Genomic DNA, 18,551 nt, shown 5'->3' with positions numbered 1-18,551 from the left:
CACTGCAATGGAGCCATTTCAAATCAGTACTGAACTTATTGCAGGAACAGACCTGTACAAAGGATTGTTTTTTACTGCAAGCTTATGTTTTTACAAGGTTTCTACATACATATTTATAGAAATAATTTAATGATTAAATGGATAAGTCCCATAACTCACAAGTTCCCAACCCAGATTTAATTTAAACTCACACTGTTTTTATATTTCATCCTTGATGAAATGGATCTGCTTTTAAAATTCTTTTTCGCACATCCTTCTTGTGAGAGCACAAAACCAAAATGGAAAAAAAAAAGGAAGCATGCATAGCAACAACTGTTATTTCATACACAGGGTTGGTGGAAAGGTACCTTTCTAATGAGCTGTGATTAGAATGGGAGTTTGTGGTGTGAAAGAGCATTTGGGAGAGACGGCAATGGAAAGTCAATTTCATTAGTTGCTAAATAGCTCTCTAGTTTTTCTTCCCCTTTGCTCTCTCCAGATTTTCACTGGAGATTGTTTTTCTGAATGTGTTTCCAAATTCTTATTCCCTTGTAAACTAGAAAAAAATTGTATGAAAAAGCCTTAAATTAGCATTTAATGAGATGATAATGTCATTTAAAAAACCTCTTCATGCTAGAAGGGGAGGGCTATAGTTTGCCATAGGTGGATCCGTCTTTGTATTTATACTGGAACTTGCTATCTTAAGGAGTAAGATTGAGAGACACTGGGTAAGATTGGAGTCCCAAAAAATCACTCTTCAACATGAAACACATTTCTCAAAATAACTGGGGATGTATAGAGTAATCCTGTATATACTTTTTGTATACACGGATAGCAGATTAAAAATAAAAAAATAGATGGATCCCTGAAAACCACAGCAAATTATCTGTCCAATTGAATGAATTGAGAAGAGGCTGTTAAAGCCAGGTAACACAGAAAAGGCTTCTGAAAACTCGTATATTTTGAGTTTCCTTCAAGCAGCCTATGTATGGGATTTTGGGAGCATCATCATAATCTTAGGGAAAATTCCTCCTCTCATGTCTGCTGGGCAGATCTGATTTGAATGACAGAAAAAATCTTAGCGTGAGCATAAAATTATTTCTCTCAATTCTTCATAGCAATAAATATGGATTTGTGACACATGCACATCACATCAAGTGTTGACCTCAATAGATTTCCTAAAGAGGGCAAGATTTGGTCAAAAAGGGTCACTTTTACTCCATAGCACAATTTAGTTTGGTTTCAAATCGATTTTAATTCATAGCAAAATAGGCCAGATCAGGTGCAAGATATGTTCTTCTGTTCCGAGGTAGAAACATGACACATAACAGCCTCCACAGATGTGGAGTCACTAAGGCAAAGAGTAAACATTTTCATAAAGAAAATCATATTGATGCTCAGCCTTCACAGCGAGTTGACACCTGTAAATATCTTTCCACATAGCTCATGCCAAACTACAGGAAACTTTTAACTTGACTGTCTTACTCAGACCAGTGCATGGAAGGTTGAAAAGATTCATCTTCAGGCATTCAATGAACCCCAGAAACACAGCTCCAGATTATATGGATTTACCTGTTAAAAATGTAGACCTTGTTGAACAGTCAAATGGGGACAAGTTTCTATTGACCCACTGTCCAGAGTCTTCTGTGAGCAAACATACCATAAACATAAATTCCTTGCAAACTATCAGATTGTTCTTAAACAAATGGGGGATGCAGGATGCTTCTGAAGGAAGTGAAAAGAATGACACTACTGGCTTGTGGTTTCCCACAGTCAACAATACATGGATACCTTGTTTCATGACACCGGCTGGTTAATATATCACAAACATAACTCAGGTATCCTGTTACCTCGCCGACATGGAAGTAACATATATCAATTCCCATGAAAATACTGTTGCTGAAAATATTGTATTGCTCTTTTGGCAGGTTTTTTTTTTTTGTTTTGACAGGTTCAGGTGACAATAATTATACATTCCATTTGTGATGTCTGAGAATACTTCCTAAGTCAAATGGGTTGAGTCTTCTACAAAAACACTAAAAACATGCTCTAAAAATAAAAGAGAAAGTGGGCTTACCAATTTGAGATGTTTCCCCCTTGGGAAGGGAAAGATATTGCCTCACTTGTAATCTGGAATAAAATCAGAAGGTATTTCTCTGAATGAGTTTAATAGAAGACAAGAAAAGTAAGGGCAAACAGACAAGATCTGTGTCAAGTGAACAGTAGGTGATGACAAGAAAGCCCACACACTAACATTCAGTGCCTACATATCACAGCGACTGATGTTTCGTAATATCTCAGATAACAGATAGCAAATGGGATCAGAGCAAAGGATGTATTTCACAGGCAATCTTTACGCTTGGTCCAACTGGATAGTAAAGATTCATGTGCCTGGGACAAAGGGAAAAGTCACTTCTAACAAACAATGGCGCTGACGTTGGACGAGTGATCTGGCAAACTAATTTCTGAAATTATGTAATTGCTAATCTCAGTCCATTGCTTGTTCACTTAACTAATCTCTATCTAAATAACAGGGAAAATATATTCCCATTGTGGCACAGTTGGGTTTTGGAGGGGTTGGTGACAAGAATTGCAGTGTGGGGACAGTAGAATTTTTGCCTCAGATGAATCAGTTGGGGCAGGCTCTGTCCTACTCTATATGTTCCTTGCACTCTCACTCTCCTTCTGGAAGGACACTAAGGCTCATAACCTCCAAGGGAGTTATGTGCCTGAATACCTTTTTGGATCTTGGCCCAAGACAGGACATCAAATCTACCTCAGCCCTCTCTAGGTCCTTTAACAGAAAGCAGAGCTGGGTTTCCCTCTCTGCTCCTCTTCCCCTGACCACATGGGAAGTCAATCAGGAGCTGATTGCTTCTGCAGTGCAACAGGTAGAAATGAGTGTTGTGATGAACTGGAAAATAGTAGTGTTATTTTTTATGAATATTGTGCCTACACATGTGGCATTATGATGATTTGCTATAGGGTGAGATCAGAAGGGAGTGTTAGAGGAACCAAACAGGAAAGGCAAAACAAAGACCTCGATCAGAGGATCCCGACAAACACTCAAACACAATAGCCACATTATTAGCTGTAAGGAAGCTATCTGCTCGGTGCCAGCAAAGTACACAGCTCTATTTCCAGAGCTGAGAAGAGAGAGATCAAAAGATACTGGCAAGTTAGAGGATTCACCCTGCAGAAAGGGAAGGGCAGAAAAGGTCAGCAGACTGAGCCTGACACAAACACAGAGACAGGGTCTGCAGAGATGCAAAGTATCCCTCACACTCAGAAGGAGTGGGAGGGGGTCTCAAGTAAGCTGGACCTACCTGGGCTATCGATAGGGAGGTTAAGCTTAGAAAAGGCAAGATGTGTAAGACTGTTGTTTTAACCCATTTTCCTAAACGTTGTATTCACTTTGACAAATAAATAATACTTTGTCCTAAAGAAGCTGTTTCTGTGTCACTTATTTTGTCATAGGCCCCCCAGAGTTAAAGGGCTCACCAATGCTAAACATGGCTGGGAGTGCTGAGTCAACGCTATTGGTAAATTGGGGGCTGCAACCCAGAGAACCAGTCTAAGAGTGGTTGGACCCTCGGGTTCCACCCAGAGTGAGGTGCAGGAAGACAGGTCTGTCACCTCAGAAACGTACTTGAGAGGGACTGAAAGTAGGGTGATCAGATGTCCCGATTTTATAGGGACAGTCCTGATATTCGGGGCTTTTTCTTATATAGGTGCCTATTACCTCCCACTCCATGTTCTGATTTTTCATACTTGCTATCTGGTCACCCTAAGTAAAAGGGCATCTAAAGTGCATCTTGCCTGGGAAATTATGACAAGTGGCTTAGGTTACATCATAAAATATGAGAAATTTTTACATGATGGCAGTGTATTTAACATTGCTATCCATATTTTGTAATAGTTTTATGCACGATCCATGTATGTAGATGTGTCAACACATTTTTACCAAGAAGTCGGTTTGTGCAAATATTTCAAAATATTATGCTTTTACACGAGCAGGGCATATTTATTTTATTGTTTTGTGGCAAGATATTCCGGTTATTTAGAAGGTGTTTAGAAATTTAGAACCAGATCTTTAGCTGGTACAAAATAGCACAGGTCCATTGACGTTCATAAAGCTACTCAGTTTACATCTGTTGAGGATCTGACCAATGAAGATTTGTTTTATCCTGCATTACTTTCATTTTTCAGTTAGAGGGCAACAGGCTGTAATTGTCACACTGGACTCTCAGGTTAATACTAATTATGTTTCTGATTGAAGATCATTACCATTCATTTATTTTAATGAGATCTTTCAGAGGAAAAATTACAATGGTGATTTTGTTAATTACTTACTTTGAATATCTTTCTTTGAAAAACATTTCAGCAATTTTTTTTTTAAATTTCCCTACTATCTCACTGTTCCATTGCCTTTTTAGAGTATTAGGTTATCAATTTAACAGTAGTAGCTATAAACATAAGAAGTTAGTACCTGATCTTGCCCCATTCAAGTCAGTGGGAGTTTTACCATTGACTTCAATGGGCACAGAATCAAGTCCTTAATGGGCACATGCTAATCAAGGAAGGACAAAGCAAGAAAAAACTAGGATCTGGATACTCAAAATTCCAACAGAAAAAGTCCAGATAATTATAACCCCTTCCTCTTCACTGAAAAGTATCTTGGGATCCCAGAAGATGGCCAGGCAGTCTCTGCTAGTGCAGCTGTACGTCTTGCACATTTTGGGGCTGGGGTGGGGTGGGAGAAGGATATGAATTCTGAAGCCTCTTTGACCCATGGCTTGTCTATGGCCCTTAAGTTGAGCTTTAGTTGAGATGCACAGAAAAGGTACTGCAGCTCACTTCTTTAAAAGGTGTATGCACCTCTAAACAGAGATTTGTTTTTCTATGCTTGCCCACAATAAATTCAGGACCAGGGCTTTCTTCAGCCACATCCCTACAGGAGGCTTCTTTCACCCTGGTCCAAGTGAGCACGAACAGAGGAGAGGCTTTCTTCAGTCTGGTGCACAAACAACCTACAACATCCAGGAGTGTATGCCTCAGGGATGCCAGTGCAAGGCTCCATACACCTGATAGGGAGCAAAAGCAGTCATTCAACACCTTTCTATTCCCTTTCTCGGCTCATCAGGGCAGCCGGGAACTGTTTTGGTTCCCAGTGCAACGTATAACAGCCCTAAGGCTGCTCTCAGTTGCTTCAGCTTGTAATGTGTATGTGTTTCCTCAGCATGCTCAGTGAGGCCAGGGTTGGGGTCTGGTCATGTGGGGCATAGGGCTAGCTATGCCCATGCTGAGGAAATCTTCATTGCCCACTTAGCACAGCTTTAAGCCCCTTTGCATCATCAGAGTGGCACCGAGGGTGCTTGATGAGCAGCAGTATTTGGCCCATTATGTCTGTTTACAAAATAATCATCTCTGAATATCTGTAAAGGAACCCATCCTGCAAGCTCCTAACACACAGAATTCCCATTGTCCTGACTCAGTAATAAAATCATTTAATTTCTTGCATTACTATGGCAATTTCCCCTTCTTTTGCAGGTGTTTTCATTACATTTTTCATTGTTTGGAGTTCAGTCTGTCCTTCAGGGAGGGACAGGAATGTTGGGATACATCATGCTGGGTTCTATAAAATTGTGACTGCTTCTCAGAGTGTCTGCTGCTGCTGTTGTTTTTAAACTACAGTACAAAACACTGAACTAATATAATTAATCTGAGTTGTCTGTTGACCTTGTGAGAAATATATGTTGGTTTTCTTTTCTAACTGTATGTACTACTGATTTTCAATCAGAGAGAGGCAAATCTACTGCATCAATTTTCCACCGCCTTTTTCACCTGACTGGGAGGGAAAAAAGAAAAAAAAAAAGAGTGGTGGGGAGACAGTTGTTTTAAAGTTATAGATGGTGAATACAGTTCATATTGCTCTGAAGAATGTATATGAACAATGATAGGCTTCTGTTTACAATTATATTTGAAAGGACTATTTGTGTGTCCCCTCTATTTCCCTGATGGACAATGGTTCACTGTTCTTTAACCTAAAGATGTTTCAATCAGACAGAACATTAGAAAAGGATAAGATTTTTTGCCAAGGTGTAAGAATTAGGTCACTATTTCATTTCAGCCCATGAGACTAGAGAAATACAAAATTGTTTTTCATGCTTTTTCAATTGCACTGAACTGGTGAAAATAATGACCTGGTGAGAATTACTCTCTTGTTTCCATCTGGAAAGCTTAGGATGTGATTTAATTTAAGGAACTTACTGATATTATTTTTGTTCTTTCCTTCCTTCCTTCTATATTGGCTATGTTGCTTATTACTATACAATATTTTATAGAGCCTGGATTTGAAGTTAAAGTAATAGTTTACAGATGCTTACGTTTGAAATTAAGATACCAGATAAGGTATAGGAACCAATTAACTTTTAAAAATGTATTGCTGCTTTATAATATGGCATGAAGTGAGAAACAACTTCATTAATTTTCAATGTTTCCATTAGCTGTTCTATGCAAGGACAGCCACATGTGATGAGAAAGGGATGATTGGCATTCTCTGACCCTGACTTGAAGCATGTGCTGAATATGACCATTGAGCTCATTATACCAAGACATTTGGCCCAGTGAGGGAGTAGGTCCCTGGGATGGTCCGCAGTCTCTCTCTGGATAACACAGTAGGTTCTCATGCATTTCAGTAGACCACTCCTAGTGTGGAGGGAGATTCTAGGAGAATCCTTTTCCAGAGATGATAGGGGACCATCAGGCAGAGACTTGGTTCTCCATAAAGTTAGTTGATATGGTGTAAAAAATGCCAGTGGCCACAAGAGGCTGTTTTACAATGGACTCAAATCCCAGTGGTACAGCTACTTTGGTGTAAGCAAGTTAGGGACTTTTTTTAGGGGGAAAAGAATCACATATTGGTGTGGACAGAGTCTTAGGGTGTGTCTACACTTCAAGCTTGGGGTGTGATACTCAGCTCAAGGGGACATACCCAGGTAGCTCTGATCAAGCTAGCGTGCTAAAAACAGAGTGTAGACGCAGCAGCACGAGTGCCAGGAGAGGCTAGTAGCCCCAAATACACATCTCTGGTCTCAGATGCGATTGTACTCTGGGCAACTGGCCCCTCCCATTGCTCGCCTTGCTGCATCTACACTTTATTTTTAGCCTGCTAGCTCCATCAGAGCTAGCGTGACTATGTCTCCTCAAGCCTGGTATCACATTGTCAGCTCCAAGTGTAGACATACCCTTAGACTCAGGCTCAGTTGGCCCAATTCAGAGGTGATGTGTAAGGGATAGAAAATGACATAATAAGTGAACGTGAGATAAAAGGAGCTACAGTAAGTCAAAGGCTTGTCTAGATGAGGAAAGTTTCACTGATTTCACTAAATCCATTTAAAATTAGTCTAGTTACACTAGTTAAAACCCCTAGAGTTTATAACACATTTATATGGGGATTAACATTTGCTTACATCAGTTTACCTCATATTGGCAAATTACCAGATTAAGATTGATTTCAGCAAGGATGAAATCAGTTTAAATGCATCTACATTAGGGGTTGCACTGGTGTAATTAGATTGATTTCAAATAGATCTTGTTAAACCAGTGTAACTTCCCTCATGCAGCTTTGCCTCATCTGATGTTTAGGATGACGACAGGGCCAGAAGAAGGTATAAATTATACCATTTCAGATTTCCTCTAGCTCTAAACTTCCCTCTGAGTGTGGACACAGGAATCTGCTTTATCCTAAAACAAGCAAATACTGTTAATGATGGATTCCCATCAGTGGCTAGTATGTTTAAAAAAAATAAAATCTGGAAAAAAATAAGACTGGAGAAAATTATTCTGAATAATTGTGAAGCTGCTTATTTAAAACTGCCCTGCACTATGTCAACTGACTTCCATTTCCATGGAAACTGGAATGACAGAAGAGTCATCAGAATGTGTAAATTGAGCTCTGTAAGTACCAATTTTTTAAAAGATGTTAAGAGCCAATAAGAAAGTCTGTGGTATGATCCCTTTGCAGATAGGAAGGGGAAAAAAAGGGAAAATTAGGTCCATTAACTGACCGGTGCAGAAATGATCCCCAGTAACATTGAATCACTATGAAATATTCATAAATGCCTGATATCCCATCTGAATACATACCTTTGCTGGCATGGTCTAGCCTTATCTATTATAAACTAATTAATCCATTTACTCTTCACTCAATGGTTTTATTGACAAGAGTTGCCAGGTCTCTTAAATACCTTCCTTTCCCATTCCCTTTTGTTTATTCCCATCCCCATTTCTCCATCTTTACCTATGAAACATATTAGGCCTACTAAGTCCCATTTTAAAGGCTCACATAAACCCTATATGGTGCATTGACTAACCCTGGTGCTAACTCTCTACACTGGGGTGAATTTCACTTTCTGTGGGTACCTGGTTCAATTAAATGTAAGATCTCCTTACCCTGAGGAAACATACTGCCCTAGAATATTAAAAAAGCTGTATTGTCTTGCTACCTGAGCATCCTCTGTTTGTTTTTACTGACTTTGCCTCATAACCAGAAAATCCTTTATACAGAGATGTCTGTTAACACTTTAGGGTGTTATTTTCACAATTTCTGATTTTCTGCATAACTGAATCAGAGACCATTTTCTTTGTATTTCTGTATTTTCATTTTCATTTCATATCTTCTTGTATCTAAATACCTATGTTAGTATTTGCCTCTATTTGCGAACAAATATCCCAACATTTGAAAAAAATAGCCTGGGTGCTATCTTTCTTTTGAAAATATGTTAAAAAAAAAAATCTTGACCCAAAGCTTTAAGACATTTCAGGGAGCACAGTTAGAGTTGGTACCCACACTTGCTGGGTCTTTGAAGCTGCTTGGCTGCTAATGCTACACATGAGACATGCCACAGTCTAATACAGATGCACATTGAGGGGGACTAATTCAGTCCTGGTATTAGGAGGTCCACTGAAATCACCATGGCTGAATTTGTACCATGTTGTTGCTTACACATGGAGCAAATTGTGGGAAATAACTTTAGACCATAAACAACACCGCTGGTCTCTAAAAATTGCCACACCAACAGTAATGTCCAAAGAACAAATCATTCTCACGTTGATGATATGACTATCCTCATCGAAGGCCTTGGAGGTGCAGAAAAATGAAAATTAATAAAATATGTCAGTCAATATTTTCTGAACTTCAGAAAAGTTCAGCTCAGATTCAGATTCAAGTTTAAAGATTTTGTGCATGTGTGTAAGAAAGAGAGAGCAAGCAAGCACACAGGCACTACAGGATGAGGAACAAGTGTGTGTGTGAAAGGGGTTATTTTATCCCAAACAATTCACTCATCTTCAGATGTAGTAAAAGTGGCTAGCCTCTAGAATTTGTCAACACCACACCAGGCTTCTGGGTTTGGGCAGTGTTGGTACCAAGGAAGGAGCTTCCTTTCCCCAGATGGGGCTGATCATATTGCCTTTTCCAAAGTTGTTTTGATGATCTAGAAAAGAAATATTTGGGAATTTCTGTTCCACCTGAAATTCTGAAATTTCTACTTTTTGTCCTGATTCCAGATTAAAAGAAATTTTTGAAGTGTCAGAAATTCCTGCAGGATGGAAATTCCATTTTCTGACCAACTCTAAATAATATTCCTTATGGAGTTAGACCTATTTTTTCCACAAACCAGTCTTGCTTTCTGCAAATACCAGTTATTTCTAAGTATTCTAAAAAGCAGCTTCAACAAATAATTTTCAGCCTTTAGATTGTTCATAAACTTCTTGGTTCTACTATTTATTATGTGCGTTGTATGAATGATCACCAGTATCATATCTGCTTCTAGATTGGAGGACTAATATTTGTAAACAGTGAAACAGCAAATCACAACACAAATTCCTACTTTCCTTCAGGTGAGAATTTTCAAACATTTTTACTAAAATTCTTCATAACAATAGGGGATGAAGGAGGATGTTGTAGTTATGGCACTGGACTGAGATCAGGGCTGCTTTTTACACTAAGTTTTGCACTAATTTAACTAAACCAGTTGAAAACCCAAGCAAACTGAGCCCTGGTCTACACTTACCTGGAGATTCGGCGGCAGTCGACAGGAGTTACGCAAACTACGCAGAGAAGCTTGCGTAACTCACGTCGACTGCTCTGCTTCCCTTCTGCGCGCTGTCTACACTGTGCTGTGCCGACGGAAACAATGTTCCCGTCGACGCAGTACTACACTACTTGAGGGGGTGGTTTACCAGCGTCGATTTCCTGATTGATTGAGCAGGTCTACGCTAACCGCTCAATCGATCCAGAAAGATTGATCTGGCGGTGGCGAATTTGCCACCGTCAGTATAGGCATGGCCTGAGTATAGACAAGCCCTGAGGATATCTGGATTTAAATCACAGTTCTACCACAAACTTCATTGGTGACCTGGGCAAGTCACTCAGTATCAGGTTCTTATTCCCTTATTCATGCTGAATAGTCCCTAACTGCAGGAATAGTTCCATTGAAGTTAACGGGAGCACTTGTGGAGGAAGGTGTTATCCTAGATGAATAAAACTATTAGAAGCTGGCCTTAATCTCTCTCTTACTCAGTTCTCCAATTATAAAATGGGAATAAGTAATATTTACTTTCTTCTGCCCTTTGTCTGTCTTGCCTAGTTAGGGGGAAATTTTCAAAGCCTGATTGGAGGAAGGATGACCCAGTGGCTAAGGCACTAGTCGATGATTTTAGAAAACCAAGTTCAATTCCCTGCTCTACCACAAACTCCCTTTATGACCTTGGGCAATCACTTCATCTTTCTGTGCCACACTTCCCCATTTCCTGACAGGAGTGTTGTGAGGATGAATATACTTAAAAAGATGGCGAGGTGTTGCTATATTATGGCATTAGAAGACATATAAGTATCTTAGGATAGATAAAGTCACAAATAGCAGTTAGGAGCCTCACTGTCATTTGTGCCTTTGAAAATCAACACCCCCCTCTCGCAAGCTCTTTGAGGCAAGGACTGTTTCTCATTGTTAGAAATAATTAAACAGGTTGTCTCGGGGGTAGATTGGGGAGATGGAACCCTTTATTGCCTGCTCGTTCCACCTCCATACTGGGAATGAGCAACGAGGCGGTTACTTTACAATTATTTTATCCACAACAGTATGTAAATGTATACATTTCTAGCAACTCCCCATAAACCCTTATTTGGTTACACTGACATCTCTAAAATGAATATTAACAACTACATAATGGATATAATTATACCTGCCCCTGTTTGTTGTTTGCAGGATTATCATACAGAGGTCAGGCACATCACCTTAAAACCTATACATTTTACACTAAGGCATACCAGGAGAGAAGGAAGATAATACTTTTTTCCCACCAAAGCCTTACTTAGAAGTGATGATAATGATTTTATTAGCCTTATTCCCAGCACAGATAGCCAGGAAGGGAGGAAAAGAAGAAAAAGATAACAGACTCTAACTAAAATTCATACCAATTAACAGAAACAAGATTTTGCCCTAGCCTTGACCCCGTTCCCTGTAATTTAGGCCTAACTACTTGTCAAGCCTTTAACTCTTTTCTCTCCTACAATTGTGTGTTTGAACAGTGCCCCAATCTCAGTCAGTGCTACTACTGCTATTAACTTTTGGGATTTAGGAACATTTTCAGTAATATTCAGTGGCTATTCACAAACACTACCACCAATACAGGACTCAGAGTCATAGTGAATTTGACTCAATATTTTTAGCTGAGAAAATAGTTACTTTTTTTTTTTTTTTACTCCTTTACCTGTTCTGGCCTTTGTTCTGGCTGTATAAATGACAAAGAGAGCAAGCAAAGCAAACAACTGCACCCTTTGCTCATAAAACATATTCCCCAAGCTGTTCCAAACAGATAGTACAACTACAACTTGCTCTGCAACATCTGTTTTTTAATTCAGTAACCATAACTCACTGCCATTATACAGTAGATAACATTTTTAACATACATGAGTTCAGTTTAATTAATGTTCGTTTAGCTTTTTGAAGTTGTAAAACACTAGACATGTCTTAAAAATGATCAATAATCATCCTTGGTAACGGCTATCAATGTGCTTTCATTATTTTCTTTGGTGTATGTGGAAACTTACGTGCTTTCCAAAGGCATGCCTATTAAACTTCACTGATGGTGGCCAGCACAGAAGAATATATACTTATGATACTACATGGCAGTGTGTTCTTATTGGCTGTACTATGCCATTTCCTTAAGATATGAGAGATTCATTGATATGGGGGATTCATTCAAGATATGAGGGATTCATCACAGAACCTACATAGCCCATTTCCCATTTGTAAAACAAAACTTTGTTTGAGTCACCTTCAGCTGCATTACAAAGGTTATTGGTTCTGTTTCTGATTTAGAAAGGTGTATTTCTTACCAGCTAACTTCTTTCCTTGCGGTAGCAATTTCCTGAAGCCCCAGTCCTCATGAGTGAGTTGTCTTCCTCTGTTAGGATACCAGACGTAGGCTATAGCTTTCAAGCTTGGACAGAATCAGAAAGATTAAGACACAAATTGAGTTACACATAGCAAGCGACATAAAAAACAAAAAGAAGAGGTTCTATAAATACATTAGGAGCATGGGAAAGATGAAGAAAAATGTAAGTCTACTATTTTCCAGAGCAGAAGAGCTAGTAACTGATGACATCAAGAAGGCTGAGATGTTTAATGTCTATTTTGCTTCAGTTTACACTAAACAGCTTAATGGTGATCAGATACTCAACATAATTAGTATTAACAACAAGGGAGAAGAAACACAAGCCAAAATAGGAAAAGAACGTGCTAAGGAATATCTAGATAATTTAGATGTATTCAAGTTGTCAGTGCCTGATGAAATTTACCCTAGGGTGCTTAGGGAACTAGCAGAGGCAATCTCATAATGGTTAGCAATTATCTTTGAGAATTCATTTGAGGTCCCAGAGGAGTGGAGAAGGACAAACATAGTACCTATCTTAAAAAGGGAAATAAAGTGGGTTTAGGGATTTTTAGACCAGTCAGTCTAACTTCTATACCTGGAAAGATACTGGAACAAATTATTAAACAAGTGATTTGTAAGCACCTATAGATTATAGGGTAATAAGTAATAGTCAACATGGATTTGTCAAGAACAAATCATGCTAAACCTACTTAATTTCCTTCTTTGACAGGGTTACTAGCCTAGTGGAGGGAGGAAAGCTGTAGAGGTGACATCTTGATTTTAATAAGGCTTTTGATAGTCTTAAATTAAGGAAATGTGGCTTAGATGAAATTACAATATGGTGGTCACATAACTGGTTGAAAGACTACACTCAAAGAGTAGTTATCAATAGTTTGCTATCAAATAAGTGGATGTAATCTAGTGGGTCCCCACAGGAGTCAGTCCACCATTCGGTACTTTTCAATGTTTTCATTAATGATAAAGGAGTGGAGAGTATGCTTATAAAATTTGCAGAAGACACCAAGCTGGAAGAAATCGTAAACACTATGGAGGACAGGATTAGAATTCAAAATGACCTTGATAAATTGATAAACCAACAACATGATGCAGTTCCGAAAGTGGCTAGTATCATTCTTGGGTGTATTGACAGGAGTGTTGTCTGTAAAAGATGGGAGGTAAGTGTCCTGCTCTACTCCTCCTCACTGATGAGGTCTGAGCTGGAGAATTGTGTCCAGTCCTGGACACCACACTTTAAGAAGTATGTGGACAGACTGGAGAGAGTCCAGAAGAGAGCAACACAAATAATGAAAGGTTTAGAAAACATGATTTACAAGGAAAAGTTAAAAAAATAGGCATGTTTAGTCTTCAGAAAAGATGTTTGATCTAATAACAACCTTCACAGGGTGGCTGGCCTCAGTAAATGAAATTAGTCCAGCTCCCCTGTGCCAAAGCAGGTGCTCTCATTTGGCCAGTTAAATGGGGGGAAGGGGGGAACCCGTAGGGACTACAAAACCTCAGAGTGAGACCTGGTGATTGGGTGAGTCCCCATGAGTCAGAGTAGACTGGTTCAGTCAGGAAGGCCAGGTGAGAGTTGCCAGAGATCAGGGGACTGGAGAAGTTCCAGAAGGAAGCAGAACGTGGTTCCTGGGAGAAAGCTGAAGGCAGGAGAACAGCAAGAAAGATTTACTGCCTGGCGTCCCCATTACAGAGAGCCAGGACTGAAGGCAGGAGGAGCAGCAGAAGACGTTCCCTGCCAGCTCTAAACTGGGAAAAAAAAATATGTCAAGAATCAGAATTGAATTAAAAATGACTATTTCCCCCCAAAAGCTAATTGAATAAATTTTAAATCTGTAATCATTAAAAGGAGGTCAGACAAAAGTCATAAATCTATCTTACTTTAAATAAACTCACTGGAAATACATCAGAACTGTATAAAACTGTGTTCTGTTTTTAATAACCTGATCAAAATCATTAAGGTTCATTATTTTATTATAAATTATATTCATAAGCTACCCTACCACTACTTAAGTAACATAGGTAAATGAATTTTTAAAGGAAATAAGAATTTACTTTTATTCTTTAACAGAGGGGTCAAAGATCCTTGTCAATATTTATTGGCATAACTTATTCATCCTGTAATACACTTAGGGATTTTGGCTAAGTAATTGGTCCAACAGCATTCAAAGAAGTGCAGAAAAAAAACCAATGTGACTTTTATGATTGCTAAAGGAGTAGAAATGTGCTCATGTTTGCATTCGTAGCAAACACTATGTTAAAAGCAATATTAAGAGTCTCATTGCAAATGACAAGTACATAGAAATTCAGAGTTAAAGTTGAAACTTAAACCTATTTTTCTGCCATTTCTCTTAGATGCTGTACTAATCAAAAAAAAAAAAAAAAAAAAAAAGATGCTGTATTTAGCCAAAATGGGGTGAGTTAAGACATGAGGCTGGCTCCTACAGTTCTCCCTCAGACAAAACTCCCATTGAAATCAGTCTCTTTTTTCCCCATAGTTGAGAGCAAGATTGTCACTGACAATTGTGTTCATGCAGGGGAGTAAGAAGGCTTGAGTCCCTCTCCACTCACCTTTGCAACGTGCATGGATTGTTTCTCCAGGTTCGTGGATGGAGGGGAGAGCAGCTTTGGGGCTATTGCTCCCTGTATAAGCAAAAGAGTGAGTAATGAATGGAGTGGGCAGGCACTTTGCTCCATCCTCTCTAAGGTGCTAGTCAGTAGATTTGAGCTGCCATGAAGGGTGTGGTAGCCTGCACCCACTAAAGGGCTGTAGTAACTTACTTCACCCAGAGAATTAGGAGCAGCCAACTCTGAGGCTGTGTCTACACTGCCGCTGGAATTTGACTTTGTTTAATTCGACTTTCAGCAGCTGATTTTTAGAAATAGCAGCAGAGTGTACACACTACACTGTTTGCGCTGGTCTCTTGCGTTCGCATTGGCCAGCCTTAATTCGAATTAGAAAGCAGCGCAATGTGGGTAGCTATCCCACAGTGCAACTAGCCATGGTGGCTGTTAGGACGAGTGTCATCGTCCCATGATGCAACGTTGCTTGCCCCCCCTTTTCTCTCCCCCAAACAAACAGAAAAAGGATTTTCACACCTTTTTTTACTCCCAGCAATCACCACTGCTGCAGAGAAATGGAGCCAGCTCAACTCTGCACTATAATTGTGAGCGTGACAAATACATCGCGGCTTATCATGGAGTACTTTAGAAATAGAGCAAGAAGGCGAAGCAGATACTACACCTATGACACCAAGGCTGCCCTGCTACAAGACATCCAGCAGAACAATTCCTGATTGATGCAGGCTATAATGTGTCATCTGCAGTCCGTGGAGCGCAGGTTCTGGTGCAGGAAACAAGCACAGACTGGTGGGACCGCATTGTTATGCAGCTGTGGGATGATGATCAGTGGCTGCAAATCTTTTGTATGCGAAAGGAAACTTTCCTCGAACTGTGCTCGGAGCTGGCACTCTCCCTGAAGCGCGTGAACACTCACTTGAGACAAGCTATGATGGTGGAGAAGAGAGTCGCCATCGCTCTGTGGAAGCTGGCAACCCCCGACTGTTACCGCTCGGTTGGGAATCAGTTTGGAGTTGGTAAATCTACAGTGGGCATAGCCGTGAATCAAGTATGCAGTGCCATAAATAGACCTGCTATGAAGAGTAGTGACTTTGGGAAATGTGCAGGACATAGTGGAGGGGTTTGCCATGATGGGCTTCCCAAACTGCGGGGGGGCCATTGATGGGATGCACACCCTTATCTTAGCGCCTGCACACCTGGCGACCGAGTACACAAACCGCAAGAGGTACTTTTCCATGGTTCTGCAGGGGTTTGTGGATCACAGAGGTCATTTCACCGAAATCTATATGGGGTGGTCTGGGAAGGTGCATGATGCTTGTGTATTTCATAACTCGGGGCTATTCTTTAAGATGCAGGCAGGAACTTTCTTCCCCGACCAAAAAATTCAGATTGGGTGTGTGGAAATGCCCATAGTGATCCTGGGGGATCCTGCTTACCCCTTGCTCCCTTGGCTAATGAAGCCATACACCAGCCACCTCGATAGTGACAAGGAGTGTTTTAATAGGAGGTTAAGCAGTTGCAGAATGGTTGTAGACTGTGCCTCTGGGCGTTTAAAGGGTAGATGGAGGAGTCTGCTCACTAGGCTGGACATGAGTGAGAAGAACTTCCCTTCTGTGATATCTGCTTGCTGTGTTCTTCATAATGTGTGTGAAACGAAGGGGGAAAGGTCTCCCCAGGGTTGGGCTGTGGAGGCAAAAAGACAGGCCGCCAATTATGAGCGGCCAGATGCCAGCACTACGCTGAGAGCTAACCGTGGAACACTTTGTATTAGGGAAGCTTTGAAAACCAGGTTCTGCAATGAGATGCAAGAGTGATTTCTGTTCCTGTTGTTTGCCTTCGATGATCCCTCACCCCCCTGTATGTTGTTTGCCTTTGATGATTTTAAGCTGCGGCTTGACAAAACCCTCGCTGGGATTATTTAGCTGAGGTTAGTCCTGCTTTGAGCAGGGGGTTGGACTAGATGACCTCCTGAGGTCCCTTCCAACTCTATGATTCTATGATCCCCCCATCCCCACCCCCCTGTATGTTGTTTGCCTTTGATGATACCCCCACCTCCTGCCCCCCCCCCCCCTTCAATATCTGTGCCCGACAAATCCCTCCTGGACAAGATATGATTTAATAAAGAAAGGTTTTGGAATGATGCAAAGCTTTATTTTTTTACATTCAAGTCATGGGGGAACGGGGGATGGTGGTGAGGGTTCATTCACTGTCTCCAGGGTGGTAGCTTGCTGGCTAGCAGTCAGTGTGGCCACCGCAGCTTTCTGCGGATATCGTGGAGGGGAGGGGAGACGATGCTTAAAACATATGAAGCCATGATTCTGGCTACCTTGATTGCAGAGAAGAATCCTACCATGGAGGGAGGAACAAGGCAGCCCTCCCCTGAAAAGTTTTTCGAGGGATAACAGATTACATACAATAAATTTTCCATGTGATATCAACTGATGATAAATGTAGCATTTCTCATCACATAAAAAAAACTGATCCTTGGGTGACCACCCAGTACAGTCAACGAAACGCCCAAGATCTCCTTCGGGCCCCCCACACCCAATGTACAAGGACAGAAATGCTAATAAGCAAGAAAAAACTCACCAGATGTGCCTTCCCCGGGATCATTTGTGCTGTCCTGTGTGCTGGTGGACTGCTCGGGGGTCAGGAATAAGTCCTGACTTTCTGGGAGAACGGACTCCCCGCTGTCCTGCATCCTGCTCTCCACAGCTTCCTCCTCCCTCCTTCTCGTCCACGGAGTCACCCTCATTGATCATGGACTGAGACCTAGCAGAGGTATCGATGCTGTGGGGAGGCACCGTGGCACCACCGAGAATTGCATGCACCTCATCATAGAACCTGCATTTTTGGGGAAAGGAGCCAGAATGGCTGTTAGCTTCCCTGGCTTTCCGATAGGATTGGCGCAGTTCCTTGATCTTCACTCGTCACTGCTGAGTATTCCTGTGGTGTCCCTTCTCCAGCATGCCCTGGGATATCTTCCCATAAATGTCCAGATTCCTTTTGCTGGCTCTGAGCTGAGCCAGCATGGACTCCTCGCCCCATTGCCCCATGAGGTCTAAGACCTCTGGTTGACTCCCTGCTGGAGCGCGTTTGGACTTTGCAGTAGCCATGTGGAGAACAGTGGCAAAGCTCTCTCCATGCTGGCAGCAAGCACAGGAAATGACAATTCAAATCTTCCCGGCACTTGAGGGGCGGGGACTTTTCCTGCTAGCGGACCACAGAGCAGCACAGCACAACTGTCCAGAGCGGTCAAAATGGGGCATTGTGGGATACATTCCAGAAGTCAATTAATTTGATTTAAGTCCTGTTACATCTACACTGACGCTAAATCGATTTAACAAATTTAAATTAGGCGCTACGCCACTTGCAGAGGTGGTCTTATTAAGTCGATTTTACAGGCACCTTAATTCGAATTAACAGTGGCACCAGTGTAGATGCAGGTGTAAATAAATTGAATTAAGGGAGTTTAAGTCAACCTAAGTCGCCAGTGTAGACCAGGCCTGAGTCACAGCTAGTTCTCAGGACTACTC

At 40.9% G+C, this 18,551-nt stretch overlaps 1 long non-coding RNA gene across 2 annotated transcripts in view; it reads right to left on the bottom strand.

The window, feature by feature from the left end:
• LOC137149413 (uncharacterized) overlaps window positions 1–15,072 on the bottom strand; it is a 48,260-nt gene extending 33,188 nt beyond the window's left edge. Inside the window, exons 1-4 of one of the 2 annotated variants that reach the window (XR_010918771.1) lie at window positions 15,007–15,072; window positions 13,947–14,184; window positions 12,383–12,486; window positions 2,057–2,109 (exon numbers count right to left, since the gene is read on the bottom strand). This is a non-coding gene — a long non-coding RNA (uncharacterized lncRNA). The remainder of the gene's footprint in view (window positions 1–2,056; window positions 2,110–12,382; window positions 12,487–13,946; window positions 14,185–15,006) is intronic. The other variant, XR_010918774.1, reaches the window with a different exon arrangement.
• Window positions 15,073–18,551: the final 3,479 nt, after the last annotated feature.

The sequence above is a fragment of the Emydura macquarii genome, unplaced genomic scaffold (assembly GCF_026122565.2).
Source record: "Emydura macquarii macquarii isolate MOO-44397 ecotype Brisbane River unplaced genomic scaffold, CSIRO-AGI_Emac_v2 contig_75, whole genome shotgun sequence".
NCBI classification, from domain to species: domain Eukaryota; kingdom Metazoa; phylum Chordata; order Testudines; family Chelidae; genus Emydura; species Emydura macquarii.
This window is presented reverse-complemented; position numbering and strand designations above follow the sequence as displayed.